The sequence below is a fragment of the Anoplopoma fimbria genome, chromosome 14 (assembly GCF_027596085.1).
Source record: "Anoplopoma fimbria isolate UVic2021 breed Golden Eagle Sablefish chromosome 14, Afim_UVic_2022, whole genome shotgun sequence".
Lineage (NCBI taxonomy): Eukaryota > Metazoa > Chordata > Actinopteri > Perciformes > Anoplopomatidae > Anoplopoma > Anoplopoma fimbria.
Window position 1 is genome coordinate 5,807,057 of NC_072462.1, and position 17,854 is coordinate 5,824,910.

Genomic DNA, 17,854 nt, shown 5'->3' on the forward strand with positions numbered 1-17,854 from the left:
TGATGGTTCAAAGAAATCAAAAAAATATATATATATATATTCAGCCCTTAGAAAATATTCTTGCTGTTTGTGATATTTCTAAAATTAAATGTGGCAGTGCTCCAAAGGGGCATCAGAGTTTGATTAACATCTATTAGCTCACATCTTGTTTAATTTCCTTTTAGTACCAAACAGTTAATTACATCTGTCTCTTGTGTGTTAAAACAATGCACAGAGTCAACCTTTGTAAATAAATCAGCATGTCGTTGTTTGGAAGATTTAGAAAATATGCATGTTTACTTTTTTTTTTCTCCATGAGATAAGAAGATCATTACCACTCTCATATGTACAGTAAATGTGAAGCTACACCTTTTTGACTTTTAGCCAGCACCTCGAATGCTCACTAATTAACAACTTACATTGCATTTGTTTAGTGTGAAAACGCCAATTTACATGTCCCTTTTTGTTAAGAGGTTAACGCAAATTAAATATTATGTAACATTTCCGGTCCACACATACCTTTTGAAACACCAGCAATGAAATGTGCTCAAGCTGTACTGTAAACAGGATTTTTTTTTTCTTCAACACATCTGATTCTGATGCACCATATGTTGTACCAGGTCAAAGACAACAGCAGCGTCTCTGTTCAACTCTTAAGGTCACAGAGGAGAACATTCGTGGAAATTCATCATGTGGATAAAATGCAGCTCTGAATTTTAGGAATTAAAAGAAGTCATTTTCAGTCCGTTTATCGGCTGAGTAGAGACGAGTTTCATTACCATATGAAAATGAAATCCAAATTCATGACTGTTGAGGGGCAATAAGGATATAGAAAATGGCAGAGTCCTTAAAGCCATTGCTTTATTAAAATATTCATGCTTCGGAGTCGTACTGTAGTGAATATTGAAAGAGTTTTTCCGATAACTCTACTCCATAAAAGCACAGACAATGTGTATCAATTCATATACAATGACATTGCCTAGATTTTTGGTAACTTCATGTCCATAGACACTGACTGGTCCAACAGATGTGGCCACAAAAACAGTTAATATAGAAATTGGGACACCTTAATACAATTTTTTCTGTATCTAACTTGCTTTCTATAACTGAGTCAATGCATCACCTGCTGTGCTGCCAATGAGCTTTAGTTTCAAATTTTACAGTCAGTCAGTAGTTAGCAGCAATATCATTGAAGGTCATTTTGGCTCTACATATTTGAAATTTATATAAATTGCAAAAAAACATTTATGACAGCCTTTTCAAAACACATCAAAGCTGTATTGCTGTGGCACAGGGAAAAGGTTTCAGAAAAGCTCTTTGAACTTGAATGATTCGTTAGATAATAAACAATTATACAGGAAAAGAAAGACGGTTTTGTCTCTAAAGCTAAATTTGTTAACCTCACACATCACAGATCTGTTACTCAGAGTTCTCATTAAAGGAGCTAAAAAGAGAACAAAACTCACACAAAACCAACCAAAGAACTCTCAAAGCCAAAATGTGTTTACACAGATAATTGCACACACTTTGAGAGTTTGCTGCTAAAGAGTTCAGTGAGAGGAATTTGTGCATCAGAGGATCACTCACTTAGTATGATCCCACCTCTTTCAACAGTTACAGATTACAGAAACAACAGTCTTCCAGCCTGCAATGTGTGTCTTTCAGCGTTGCATCCTGCTTATTTTCCAACCGCATCTTCATCTTTCATTCTTTGTTGAAAGAAAGCTCGATCATTCTACTGTAAACACAAGCAGGTTGATTGTAGTGTCAGTGCTGAAGATGAGTAAATTCTAAAGCATGATGTAAAGGTTTTCAAAGACAATAACAATGTGTTTTTTACACATGTTAAATTGTCCTGGAAAATTATGTTTTTGGGACAACAAAAGAAGATAAATAAATTTGAATCTGTTGTGTACCTTTAGATAAACCTAAGAGCTTGTCTCGGGGATATCTTTGGGGCTGTCAATGTTAAGGTTGCACATGATTGACCAAGAATAAGTAAGAATTAAACATAGACAATATACATGAAAAAATATAATGTTTGATTGAACAAACAGTATTTTAAGATATTGTAGTAAAATGCATTCAAGGAAATGATAATCAATAACATCTCTGCAATAAATCCCTCTAGAACACTCCCTCCTATATAATTTCGACTGTCAAAGTTGTCTATTTGCACAATTATAACTCTCATTCTGGTTTTGCCAAAAAAAAGTTCCTCCCGCAGAGAAAAGCCATGTCCATTAAAGGGAACAGCCATGAGCAGAAAACCAAGAGTTGGATCAGTGATAATAAGCCGAAAGCCAAACAGAAACTGGCAGTGAACCATAGATGCTATTTGGCTGTACTGGTGTGGGAGTGGGTGGGCTGGGGGGGGGGGGGGGGGGGTAATTACCATCCACTCTTTGACATCTATAGGATGCATCAACCTTCACATTTCTCCCATCGTTTGTCAAGAAGCACGCTGGCGTCAGACAGCATGTTGGATGTCGTTCACACGGCAACCATGTGCTGAGGAGAGATTAATAGAAATTTAAAAAAACATTGTACCTTCCCGAGAAAAATCACATCTCTACGTCAAATTAGCTGTTCTAAAACCCACAAAAACTGGTAAAAAAACCACAACAACAAAAAAATAGCACAGAACCCAGATACCTGACAAAGTCTGAGCAGGCAACACAAGTGCAAAATCCTCAACATCAAAGAAATCGCTGACACACACACAAAAACCTGCACAAATAACTGCAGAGGGATTTGTGCTGTGACTCACCTCTTGAAATCATGTAAACATATGCAAATAAATGCTTTTCAGTTGCCATCAATTCATTGTTATTTGTATATGAAAACAGAAACGTATTTTAAGCCCTGTCTCGGGTATATTTATCTTTCTAGCAGCTCCTTATCTGCCTCATAAGATTGTTTTATTGTCATAACACTGGAAATGCAACAATTTACTTAATTGTACAGCAGAGCATCGGTACTCAAAACATGCTGCACTAAATCACACACGTTTAGAGAGTTCTGCACAAAATCGGTTCCATAATGTTAATGTTTATGTCTGTTTATACACAGAATTTCAAAATCATGAATACTTCCTTAAACTATAATAATTCAGTGTTTTCGAGTGGTTCCCTTAATGATAATGTGTAATGAAGGAGTCAGACTGTGACTAGAGTGACAAGACTGAAAAACAGATCCGCTTGCTGCATTGCAATGCATGGAATCATTCAAGTTGAAACTTTAAAGAAAAGGGCTCTGCATGATGAAATAATTGTAACCTCATTTACAATCACACCTTGTGCCTTAAGTCCTGTTGCATTTCCCATTGATGGTGAACATACTGTGATCCTGTTGGGGAATGTAAAGCTTTGACAGAGCTCAAATGAACTATGAAAGCTAGTGTGTGTGTGTTTCTGTGTGTCTTCAATGGATACCTATCATGTTTAAAATAATTGCCAGATGAAAGTAAAATATTAATATCACACATAAAATGTTAAGGTACCAAAATGATTCCACAGGGATGTCTTAAAACCAGCAGCTGCACATGGATGATTGATAGGAAAGCTGACCAATGTTTTTTAATGTAAAAATGTTGGTCCCTTGGGGGCAGCGCAACAAGCTTTAAACACAACACTGACATCCTGTCATCTTATAAAATGTATATGGAATGTGGTTAGCATACAGTTGCTTATTAACACATCGATTAAATAGATTTTCAGTCATTTGGAGTCGTGTTTCTGGCCACCTGGTAAATGTTAGTCGATCTTCACTCCCTTTTTAGCTCTGTTTTGGTCTCTGAATGAAATATCTGGCTCTTTAGCTGCTCTAAGCTGCTATTTTCACAGAGTAGAAAACATCTGCCTACTACATCAAGAAACCGGGCTCATGAGAGCGATGAGAGTCAACCGAAACAACAAGCTGAAAGTCGCTAAAATGCTGCGTAAAGCTGGAAGAAATGTAGAATCTGTGGTTTTGTCACTACATTACATTACATTACATTACAGTCATTTAGCAGACGCTTTTATCCAAAGCGACTTACAGGAAGTGTATTCAACATAGGTATTCAAGAGAACTACTAGTCACCAGAAGTCATAAGTGCATCTCCTTTCTTAAACAAGCATCTCAAAGCATAAGCCAGAGCAAAAGTATAGTGCAGAGGCAAGTTACTACGAAAACAATAATTGCAACAGACTAATCCGAATATAGTAAGTGCTACAAACTACTACGAATAGGATAAGTGCAGTAAACAAATACAAATTCAATAAGTGCAGCGAACTGATACGAATACAATAAGTGCAACAACTAATACGAATGCAATAAGTGCTACGAGGAAGGCTCAGGGTAGTACTTCTTGAAGAGGTGAGTTGTCAGCCTGCGCCGAAAGATGGGCAGCGACTCTGCTGTCCTGACGTCGGTGGGGAGTTCACTACGAGGGACACCTTTGATTTAACAGTGTTTGAGCAATTGTAAATATGATAATATAACATAATTGATTACTGCATTGTTAAGATTAGCTTTTCAAAAAACAAATCCATTATAACTAAATAAGATTTATTTTAAGTTCTTTCAAGACACTTTTGTTACAAGCAGTATTATATTATTCATTATAATTTATAAGAAACAATATTTCAAATGACCTTTCCAACTATTATAAAGCACTTGTTTGGAATATATTTCCTTTAGTCAGTAATCAGTATTCATCACAAACACAGAGTGTCTTTAAAACACAAAAGTGTGGATAAGAAACACAGATTTAATTAAATGAATGATGCCTGAGTCCTTTTTTAGGTTCCATAATTCTCTTGGAGGGCTGGGTTGTCATGTGAATCAGATTGTGGCATGTTTTTGTGTTATTCTTGGCTAGAGCTCATTTTGAAAATAAATATGCTTTCAAATATTGTATGAACAAAAAAGCTCAAGTTCACTGATGTGTTACATCCTTTAATAATTGCAGGTAAATGATAAAGAAAAGTTGTATACTCTGTCTGCTGTTTAGGTCTGTATTACAGATTTATCACTGCTCGGTTTCTATTATCACATATTTTCTTATTTCTTTTTTCTTTTTTACAGTTTAAATGGAATTCATTTTTAGCTTTGTTTGGTTACTAAATGTAACGGATATCATGGGTGTCATGAAAGGAAAAGTGTTTGTTTTTTTCTCTTATGGTAAAGCAGTCATGCAAATATAATTCTACTTGGGAGAGATTCACTTGCGCGATAGCGACTTGCAGTTTTGGAAATCTCAGAGGTGGCACAGCTTTTTTTAGTCATGGTTCAGCCCCCTCTGCTCTAATATTCATTTAAATGTGTCCTAGAAACAGAAGCACCTGCTGGGGAAAGATGAGGCATCGTTGTAGGCTAATTACAACATTCATCATATGTGTGTTTATGTGGATGAGGAACACACGTTTAACGGGTCACAATCACTGTGGTGAGGATTGACTGTGATTGATGATTGGAATCAGGTGTGCATCTTTATTTCTTTTACTTAAGTGACTGGGCGATGTCAAATAATAAAGAAAAACTGTTCTGCGTTAGATGATATACTATTGAGGGATAAAGTATCTGTGTCTGTCTATATTCAGATGTCATCAGTAAGTTAAATAACTGATTTGTGGTTTTGTACATTCTGTGAGAGCTTACATCTGTTTAGGTCACCCCTGTGTTTACCTGAGCAGATGGTACGACCCAGTTTAGGTCCGGCTGTTAAGGTGAAACGTCACTGGTTTGTAATTTAGGACAAATAGGAATGCTTGAAGGTATGTGAAATTTGTTTTTACTTTAAGTTCCTGGGGTTTGTTTGAGGCATTTGGTTCTTTTTCATTTAGAATTTCATAAAACTCCATATTTCATTTTTGCATGGGATTCTGCCCACAGTTGTATTTCTCATTATCCCTTTTCCAAATTGTCTGTTTCTGCATAACAACCTGCCAGCTTTTATTTGGAGCGTCTGTGCTACAAAATGAAGAATAGCTCTATAATCTCTCACTGAATTCTGACAACATGCAGTATTCGGTAAAATATGTCTCTGTGATTAATTACATAAACCTGGAAAGATCTAGGAACCTTTCAAACTAAAAATCTAATCAGTCAGATATTTTTCTTCAAGTGATATCTAGCCGTGCAGATTGTGTTGGTTCTGACTAAACAATATAAGGAATAACAATTTCACTGATCGAAAAATGGAAAAACACTATTTGGAAAAAGAAGGGGACTGTAAAAGAATGGCGTGATTTATATACTGAGCTCAGAGCATTTTTCTGGTTTTGAAAGGCTTAGAAAACCATTCCAGGGACAGGTGTGTAATGCAAAATATGATGGAAGAGCATTCAGTTTTGAGTCCCCGAATAAATATCCAATATGCCTTGCAAATTGTCAATGATAGAGTCAGGTCATAAACAACAATACACTTTGGACGTTCTGCTCAGAGCGGAAGAAACCTGAGAGAGTCGGAGGGAATGAAAGCTGAAGCCAAGTTGTTTTTCTCCTCGACAGGTAAGTGCAGTTTACGTTATCTAGCGTTTATTAGCTGGACTATTGCTGTCAGGGGAACTTGTATAGCCTCAATAACTCCATTTCTCATGAATGAAAAAAACACACAGTGCAGAGCTGTGAAGAAAAAGACAAAAGCCCAACTAGTTTGTTATGTGTTTTACTTATCTGATGGATGTTTTTTGTACAAATGCTTCATTGTGCTTGAGGATTTTCTGTTATGTTGTGTTCTTTATTTCGTGCTGCAAATAATGAATACTGCTGGTCCACAGAGCATTCATGTTATTCAATAATGGGAAGAAATTGAAATCCTCTTCCATCAGTTCTTATAATCATGAGGCTGCAAATAACTTTAATCGTTTAAATTCATAACAAAATGTGGAGAAGTATTAGGACAGGTACTTTCAGTAATTTAAAGATGATATAATCAATGTTTTCATAATAACAATAGATACAATGATTATATTTGATGTGAAAGGGGTCACTCATAGTGACGACCACAGAGCTAATTGTTTCCTGCAGCTCTACGGAGCGTTGCTGCCTCTTTTAGCTAATCGTTTTAATTCACTCCCACCAGTCTCATCTGCATTTTTTTTTTTTTTTGGGGGGGGGTTCGACTAGAGCTCTAATAAAACGACTACACACTTCCAGTGCATTGCCAAACAGCAACAGGGCAGTGTTAGCCATTAGCTGGTGAACAAAGAGGAGGATTTAGCAGCCAAAGGGACAAATATTTGTCTTGTTCAGTTGGTGGAGACCAAAACCGAGCTAGAAGAGTGGAAAAATTGGTTTTCTATTTACCAGAAAAAAGGACTCCAAATGAATGCTAATGCTGCTCTGTATCTGCTGGATGTTAGCTTACAAGTTGATCATGTCAACTTAAAAGGTGTGAACACGACACTGTTGTGTTCACAACTTTTTCAACTGTCGCCTTGAGGCAGCTGTAACCTAACACAGGTTTTAAATAAGGACATTGAATACCAGATAAAAGCAAATTAATAAGTTTAATCTCCAAGTAAATGTAAAACTTAACTTTAAACTTGCACGTCCACTAGAAAAGGAGACTTTTATGCAAATTTTCCCATTTACAAGGTCTACTACAACCTTGTAGTAACTTTCACAATACAGCTGAAATAAGGTACCAGAATTAATCGCTTTGACATGCCACTCTCTCCAGCTGCTCGGGCACGCCGGGCAAATAAAGAAAAGATACACATGAGGTGAATAAAAAAAAAAGGGTAATACCCACTTCAAACACCTCCTCCCACTAATCCCTACATGCACTCAACCTTCACACAGTCAAAGTATACCGCTGACACTCGGACACTGACATTACCCACTCAGCTTTGCGGAACAGACTTCACAACTGAGGAGTAGCAAGAGACTAGAGAGGGGGGGATTATTCACCAAGAAAAAAAAAAAGAGAGACAAGACACATTGTCTGTCTGCGCCCAGCATATGTCCTTCTCCACGGATACGAGTGCTTTATAAAAAAAACAGTCTATTGGCCAATCAGGTGGCGTTTTTGCCTGCTGACATCAAGTACTGAATATGGTCTACAAAGGAATCATCCACGCCCATCTTCTGCTTGCAGGTCTGTATAGAATACACAATCACATGGGAGATAACAAGTGCCTGTTACTGTCTCATTTAGCCACTATTTTGCGGCTGCCTTTGGTAAGACACTCAAAAGCTTCAAAATTCACAAGAAGGGTATTTACTGACTTTTTTTTTTTTTTTTTTACTGCCTCAGAAATCCTAAACTACCATGCTGTTGAGTTGATTGTTTTAGTATGTCTGTAACTGCACTATGAAAATACTAGTATGCAAAAACGCATACTATTTTGGTTGAAATATTACAGTAGGCCCACACTAGTCTAAAGCTCCATGTCCAAGGTAAAAAGAAATTCAACATCCTCTCTGTTGGATGATCTGTGCAGAAGATACAGTAGGTATCCTAAATTAAGAAGAAGTAGAGCATTGTTTGTTAGACCTAGTTGTAGCATTGATTTGGAAAATCAGACTAGACAATTATTTTATCCTAAAAGGAGTATGGCTGGCTGCTCAGCTTACATAGCCTTTTGTTTGTACTTTCAAACAATAGGCTTTTTACGTTAGACAGAAATAGTTGTTAACAGGTATTTATTTTTTTTAAAGTACACTGTAACCCCACTAAGTAAAGTAGATAGTTTATGATGTGCCCCATGGCCTTGGAGGGAGCGCTTGGTTACTACTGGTTACTACTTCTGGTAGTAAGTCACTGCGATTGGACCATTGCTGCTTTGGGATCGGTTAATTGGGTTTGAAGATATTGGGTTAAGTCTACCTTAAAGACAGGTAGCAGATGTTTGGGGGGACCGTGTTTCAGGCTCATCAATGAATCCTTTTTGTTTTCTTTTGTGGGATTTTAATTGTTTTTCTGATTATTTGTATTACAGGAGAAGGACAGACTCAAAAAACATGTACCACTGAGAATAAAAAGATAGGCTCCTCAGACAGGAAAAGCAACGGTGAAGCCAGCTGAAACTCTCATTCTGTCTTTTTATGACTATGCATGTTGATCTTGGTACAATAACAATCTTCAAAAGAATTGCAGTGAAAAACAGGCCTTTGGGTTTGGCTGCTAGAATTTACTTTTTTTTTTTTTCTTTGAATACATTGGCTAGACATTGTAGTATATCTCTTAAGTGTTGTACTTTTCAAAAGAATTGTGGAATACATTTATGTAAGCATGCAAGGTCAACTTGGCTGTTGTACTGATGTAGATTATGCCAGCCCACTCCTACACTAGTACATTAACAAATAGTGTATAATCAAAGTCATAATACTTTCGTCCGAGCATGACTCACAATTAAGGCAATACAGGTAATGTTTTTACATTCTTAGGTCACAATGGTGCACATTTTGGCCCCTGTTTCGTGTCAAGCCACAGGGGTCACTCTTTCCTTTACCCTGGTGTGTTTATTCTGCTCAGTTTTCTTCACAGCCTCTTCATCTGATACCAGTTTGCTTCAGGTGTCACTAACAGCAGCTCATGTTCCTGAAAACATTGCTCCAAGGGTCACCGGCACACACTCATCGGCTCCGCCATGATACGGTTGCAATTCAAGAGGCGACTGAACAAAAAGGTGTTTTATTCACAAGGAATGTGACCTCAGTTGAGGGCATCGGCTGCAGTAATACAGACTTTGTATGAAGTGCGGTTGTTCACAGGGAGCCGAGGAGTGCGTTAAAACTAATGTAATGTAATGTTAAAACTCTCACCTGACTGGTCGATCTTAAATCTGATACTCGCCAGCTTTTGGGAAGTGACCATCAGATTGCGCACACGAGCAGATCAAACGAGATTCCTCCACAGGGAGGCTGATTTCTCTCTGCTTGATAGGTTGAGGGTCTAGCTGTAGCTTCCTAACTTTGGTCCTCATTTATAAATATGTTCATAAATGTTTGTGTAAGTGTAATCTGATAAGGTAACAATGGGCTTGTATTTATCAAATATTTGGTGGCGTTTCCATCGTAACCATGTGTTTAGAAAACACCCACAAAGACACACCGCATACGGGAAATCCTGTCAAAAAGGCAGAAAAATGAGTTCTCTGAGGCAGAGATGGAGACATAATGGATGATGTTGATGTGAGCCAGAATAGACAATTATCTATTATTTAGTAGCTGACATGGGGTTGACAGGGCTGCTCTGCTGTCGTCGGTTGCTTTTTCCGGAAAAAGCATTAGGAAAAATGGTTGGATTGATATTATAACTGAGGTGTCAATAATTATACAGTTACGACAGCAGCCACACTACTGGCACGGTGAGGCTGTGCTAATTTACTGATGTTTAGCGGGCATAATGTGCACCATTGGTTTTGCATGTTAGAATTTTAACATTGTCTAATTAGCACTAAAGACAGCTGAGCATGACTGGAATACCAGTTTTGCGTGTATTTGCTCATAAATCAAAAATATCGGACATAACAAAAAATTGTGGAAAATGTCTCCTATGGAGGACCTGAATGTAGTTTTCAAAACATTTCACGCAAAACCTCAAAAGTCAACTTCATGGTGGTGTGAGAGGAAAAGTCAGAGGATTACTAAAGTGACACAGATATATTGTCTGGTAACGGGGAGTTTAATACATTTCATCATTACATTAGTAGTTGAGATATTTTCCATCTGGACCAAACTGGTGGGCCAACAAACCGACATCGCCGTCCCTACAGCCTAAAACATCGACGGCACAATTGGCAGCTCAATTTATTCACTAAAAGCAAAAACAAAACAATTTAGATTATCATAATTTTCTGCTGTTAACCGATTACATAATCCAATCACAGATAAAGTTAATGAATATTGGTGACACTAATAATCACTTTGAGGCAGTGCATCCGTCATCGTTTAGAAGTTAATTGCCATCCAATAAAACAGCGGGGACTATTTTCCTACACTGTTTACTGATAGCGAATGATTTAATAACATTTTTTGAAGTTGATTACAAATGACGTGATATTAAGAAAATGATCTGTTGTGTATTTACATCTGTTGACAAATTAGACCAGTCAGTTTTCCTTTAGTTAACAATTTGAGAGCCATACTTCAGCACATTAAATGCTTAACTGTTGAGTTGTGAAAGATAAATAGGCCGGTATTATCAGAAGTGAAGTTGAGACTAATCTCTTAAATACACGGGTTCATTCGGAGTTTGGGTATTATCTGAAAGTGTTTTGTCCTCTGTTCACTCTTTTCATATTCTGGAAGACTTGTGTGGATTTTTTTTGATGTGATTTAGGAGAGAATTTAGCCGTATTTTCTGACATTCATCTTTGTAAGCTCAGACGCTCAGCAGAAAACTTAGTGAACTGAGTCTCAAGTATGTATGCTTAATAGACGGGTGGCTGACTGGTGCAGCATTACCTGGCCTTTATACTCAAATGATAAATGGCAGTTTAATGGTGTCAATTTCTCTTACTTTTATCAGAATGTTTACCTCTTTGGCATCCGGCATATATAACGTTGCATTAATCTATATAAGCACCACATATCGTTCCCGTGCTACAAACGAGGAGGAAGTTTGTGTGATTTTTCATGTCATTACGTCACTAGTATCGATATTCTTTCCCCTTTTCCGTGTGCTGTGTTCTTGTCCTAATTTCTTTTAGACCATTTTTCTGTTGTTCTCAAACACATTTTTTATCATTTTGTGACTGATCCTGTCGTATCTTTCATGCGACAGTGCTGTTGAAGTGATGAGAAAGGATGCTCCGCGGACACTGTTCTTGCTGGTATAATAAAGTTTATTACAAACAAGCAACACATGTCATGACGGACGTCTATAGCGCCCGGAGGTCTCGAGTCGAATCTGTGAGTTCCCTGACTTTCGAGCTCTTACACCTCATTATATAGGGTACATGTTAATCACATTTGGGGGGGAAAGTCAAGATAATGTATGTGGCTCCGTCATTATACACACTTAATCACATTTGGCCCCTGGTATCCTGTCCATCTGCTTCCTGCACCCTATGTAAGACAAAAACACTTAGGTCCTTCGCTGTATTGTGCAAGACCTGAAAATATACCACAATCCTCTTAACGTTCTGCTTTTCTAAATGATGTACTGCATGCAGTATAAACGTGGCTCCACTTCTCAGAAAGTCAACAGCAGTGTGAATCAATGCTGCCCTCATGTGGTGTGTTTGATTCTCAGTGTTTTGTTTCAAATTGTTTTCCATCTGCCCCGAGGGTCAGTGACTTGATACGCTTGGTTGGGGTGTTTTTGTTTATCTGTGCTCTGACGTATGTCACAGTCTGGTCCTGTATTTTCTGTAACTAAACCATCATCTTATCTAACCTGGTGCCTTGTTTTGTCCTGTCCTCGTTTCCCTCTTGTCTCGCCTCATCATAGGGAAAGCACATTAACACATACTACCTTTCCTTTTCATTCACTTCTCATTTTCTCCTCTGGATTCCTTCCTCTCACTTTCTAGATTCTGACGAAACCTTCTCTGACCTCAGTACCTTAGTCTCTGATCACAGAGGACTGTGTCTCCCACTTTGAGAAGAAGTTTGACACCCTCCAACGATGCAATTACCCTTTAACCCTTGACCAAATTCTCACTCACAATCTCCTTTTTTTTTTTTTTTTTTTTTTATCTAGTGATTCTGAATTAACATCTCCCTCTGTACAGGTGCCTAAAAACTAATTTCTTCTGCCGTGCTTGAAGCCTGCTCTAGTTTTTCTTTTCCCCTTTCCTTACTTTGTCTGTAGCACTCACACATACAAAGTACATTTGTTCCAGTTGAAGATGTAAAACTTTAGAATTTTGTCACATTCATACATAATTTCCCTTAAACAGCTTGACACTGTAGTTTTTAAAGCTAATTTGCAAATTATAAATGTCAAGTAGCACACTCAAAAATCTACCGCATTCAGTCTGCACATTGTCTGGTACTTTATTCTGGAAGTTTTCCAGTGTAACCACCTGGAAAAAAACCTGATTAGAATTATGCAGTATGAAACTGGAAGCGAACTGAATGGAGGTCTAACTGGACAGCTTTTCAAAAAAGTGTTCTGGTAAATCTTAAACTGTCTTAATTTGGGATTTACCAGTTCATTATTCTTGCCTCAGAATAATGAACTGACTGTGTCTCATTTAAATCAATCTTTTATGAAGGAATAAGTATTATAGTATAGAGTGATTCATTTCTACTAGTCAAACTGTTAGCGACATACTAAATATTCAAGAAGAAAACGTGTAGGCCACCCATTTCTGAACCTCAACAAAAGTACGAGATAACTCTTAAAAACCCTGGGAGGCAACTTATTATAATTTGAAAGTGTTTTGCAGTCGGTTTGATTTAGTACCAGACCGTGGTCTTGCCAAGGTCATGATTTATTTAAAACCAGCTGCCCTGTGATCTGGCACTGAATTAATGGATTTAAAAAAGCAGCACCAGTAGCTCGGTCTCATTATTAATATGATGCAAGCTAATCTCTTTAGCTGTTATAAAGGATGACCATTAGACCTTTTCATGTAAATCAGAATGCTGAGTGTTTAAAAAATGTCTCCTGTGATAAAGCAAAATGAATAAACCGGCTTTCAAGTCCACTCCCATCAAAACACGTTTTGTCATTTCTGTAAATTCTGTGTTTTGTTCATCTACAGTGACAAGAGATTGACCTCTGTGCCTCTTTTCTGACAGAGTGCAACACGCAGCATCTGAATAAACATGTCTTCTGAATCACTCACCTATTCCTGATTGTACTAATATCACTCCTGAGTTATCAGCATATGCATTTGACTGCCATCTAATGAATGAGGTGAGACTGCGCCTTTTAAAATAACATGTACGCCCTGAAACTGTGGATGAGCTGCAACAAGTCAAGCTTATCTGAAAAGGGCTGACGGAGCAGAAAAGCCCATTGCCTGCATTATTAAACAATTAATGAATATGACATCCCCAAAGACACTGGAGCAGAGAGCCACATTAAGAAAAAAAAATCTACAGACGCATCAAGTGTGCAGTTTTTGCTAAATGACACTGAGAACCGCTAAACGTTACATTAAGACAGACAGATAGCATCTTATATGATAACTATATATCTAATTTGTTGTCATGCATAATGTCATTTCTTGTGTTATTGTATAATGGTTTCTTTACCTAGTTTAATTTGTGTGTTTCTATGATTCATACTAATTAATCTCCCTTTTGTGAGCATCTGTATGCATATTTCGATATATTCAAATGAAGGTACATTACATTTACACAACTGACCTATTTTACAACTTTTTTTTGTTCAACTTTAGCCCCTATGGCCAAAAACATTTAAAATGTGCAAATGTTGTGTTTGATTTGATTATGTTGACATTTACATCACACAACTGCTAACATTGCCTTTAACAAATATGTCATTAAAATTGTTAATTAGATCGAGTAGAGTAGATTTTAATTGATTGATATTAACAAAAAAAAAACATCCAAAACATATTGGATATACTGCAACATGTTACAACATGTTTTACAAATGCACATATAATGTAAATTGCCAATCCCTCTGCAGTATTTACATATATGGGCATGTGTTAGCAAAATTTCACCTAATAAAAAAAGATGAGAAACCGCATAAGTGCCCTCATCTGGATGCAACAAAAGTAAAGGCTTTTACAATAAATGACCACAAGGGGGTGACAAACTACCCCTAAATAAGTCCAAAGAAACTTGACTATATTATAATATTTATATTTTATACTTTATTTTATTCAACCGATACATTCAGTCATTGAAGAGGACCATGGCAATGGTGGAAAAATGTATATTGTGTCTGATTTTTGTAATATCAACAGCTTGCTTTATGCTTTGGTGCAAACAAGAAACAAAAATGAAGATAATTCTTCTACTTAAAATCGGATAAAGTAAGTAAACAACCATTTAAAATGGCATCACATTTAGGAGAACGGTATGATGACTGGGCAATAGATATACTCTTAAAGCTGCTCATAATCTCTCTTGTTACAAAAAAAAGAAAACATACTGACCACTTTCAAAGCGTAAATATAACATTTAGATACATTTCATGTCTACACATCATTGCTTTCCATTCATTTCAGTACAGTAGAACATTCACAGTGCAGTTATGCTCCACAGTGTACATTTGTTAAAGAGAGCATCCCTGACTTTACCCAGATTTGTGTTTGTTTTCTGCTTGTAAACTTAATTTTGATGAAGAAATAAAACAAATGTAATGTTTACTGTAATGGATTACTTGTACTCTGTTGTCCAGTCCAGCCTTCCCAGACAGTTGGAGACAAACAAAATCACTAATCTAAATTTAATCCTCTTTATACCAAAGTTTAATCTGCAAATTTAAGACGATCACGGACACTTTAAAATCTCATGTGACGTAGATGCAAATTTCCCCGCTGCGGGACTAATAAAGGATTATCTTATCTTATAGAATGAAATAAAAAACATATATTCATAATTCTAATGTTGTTTCTAATGTATTTTATTACATTACATAGAAGAAACTTTATAGCTTAAATGTTTTAACTCCTTGAAATAAGGGACTTATTTAACACCACAGTGGAAAAAAAGCTAAATAATGCATCTTCATTTTTGTCGTGTAACTGGTGGTGTGTAACATTTGATTTTTTTCCAGGGATAAAGAGATATTAGATATGGGATTGTGGGAGCAATTGTTTACCTGCTAATTGGCTTTCATGATGAAAACACATTGGGGGCCTATTAAAAAAACTAATTATTACTACTGATAGATGTTCAAGAGTTTTGGGTGTCTACTCTTTATATTAAAGGCTTGGATGCACTTTAAAGAGGTCTGTTAATGATTTGTTTGTGAACAGGCAGTTGGATTTGAATTGTGCCGTGGTCATGAAATCATCCCAGATTGCTTTGTAATTTCCCTCCATCCAGTAAACAATATGAATCCTCATACTGGTTTTCTGTATGAGCCAAATGTGTATTTATGAGGCTGAAATTACACCATATTAAGAGGCATAAAACCCCATCTGGGGCATAATAATTTCAGAAGCCAATCATAGGGAGACAATGAAACGCTTTGGAGAAAGAGAATGTGAATTATCTGCACGCAATATGATGATGAATGTCATTTTTTTTGTTGCATGATAGGGCTTCATATCACAGTGTTTACAAGACATTTACTGGGTGGAAAAACTGGCTTTTTAATTGTGGATTGAAAGGCTTTGTTTGAGGATGGAAATGAGCTTTACGGCTGTCTTACTTTTATCGCTTTGAAATGTATTTCTGCACACTGAAAATGATTTCATTCACAGAAACTTGTGTTTCTGTTTGAGGTTGATTAAGTCTGTTTTATTTAGAGATTTGTGGATGCAATATAAACTGCAGCCGAACCTTTCTCAGACTTTTAAAAGCATGCATTTCACACCGTCCAGTCTAAACAGATCAAAACATCAGCTGATAACAGTGTTTGATAATAACTTGTGTGAAAAGGAACTAAAGAGGTGGATGGATGCAATATTCGGGGGGAAAAACAGAATTTCTCGCGAGATGCATGCAAATCTCGGCAGGTAGGCACACCTTGGTACAGCGCCGGTATTGTCTGAATCACAGCCTCGTTGGGTGCAGTTTTCTCATCCTCCACACGATGGTATGTGCGAGCAAGAGGCGACCCAGTTTACTCCGAGAGCATCATTCAATGGGAAGGCTAGATGATACAAAATACACACTGTGCAGGAATTCGGATGCTTCAACTTTCAAAATAAGAGCTTGAAACATCAAAAAAAGCACAAATTAGTTTTGTTTAAGTCCATTGTAGACCTAATGATGTGTGATTGAAAGGTCTTGCTGAAAGTTACAAAATATTGCAATATATATATATATATATATATATATATATATATATAGTACCAGTCAAAAGTTTGGACACACCTTCTCATTCAACTACTTTGAAGAATGTAAAATATAAAACATATTCTGGTTTGTTGAGCATTTGTTTGTTTACCACATAATTCCATATGTGTTCCTTCATAGTTTGGATGTCTTCAATATTAATCTACAATGGAGAAAAAAAAAGAAAGAAAGAAAAACTATTGAATGAGAAGGTGTGTCTTTTGATTGAATGATATTTATATATATATATATATCCATCTTATCCATAATGTGTATGGACCTTAAGATGTGTGATTAAAAGGTATTGCTGAAAGAAATACTTGTTAGTCAACTTTCAATCAAAAAACTACCAACATAACACAAAATATCGCAATATTTTATATAAGTAAATTATTGCAATATTTTGTGTTATGTTGGTCCCTGTTTTTTTTTTTAACCTATTTATATTGTTATCCTTGCATTCAACTGTATGATTTATCTATATCTTCCTGTTCACAATTGCATCCACACATCTCTCAGACTGGTACATACTACATTACATTGTTCCTAAAACTGTATAACCCTAAAATAAGAGAGAGATAAGATAATCCTTTATTAGTCCCGCAGCGGGGAAATTTGCAGGCTTACAACAGCGTAGAGTAAAGTGCACACAAGAGACATAGTAGAAGAAGACAAGATAAAAATAAATAAATAAAATAAAACAAGTATTATAAATAAGCAATAAAAAAAAACAGTAGAAAAAAACAACAATAACTGAAATAATATATTTACAGACAGGAAAAAAACTATTTTAACTATTTTAACTTTTTTAACTATTATTGCACAGTGTAATGTGTAATGTATTGCACAGGTTTTTATTGTCATGTTATTATTGTCATGTGGTCTACTGGGAGCAGAGTTGGTTGTGCAACCTGACAGCAGCAGGAAGGAAGGACCTGCGGTACCTCTCCTTCACACACCGGGGGTGACACCCTAACTGTATACTGTACATTTTTATTCCTGT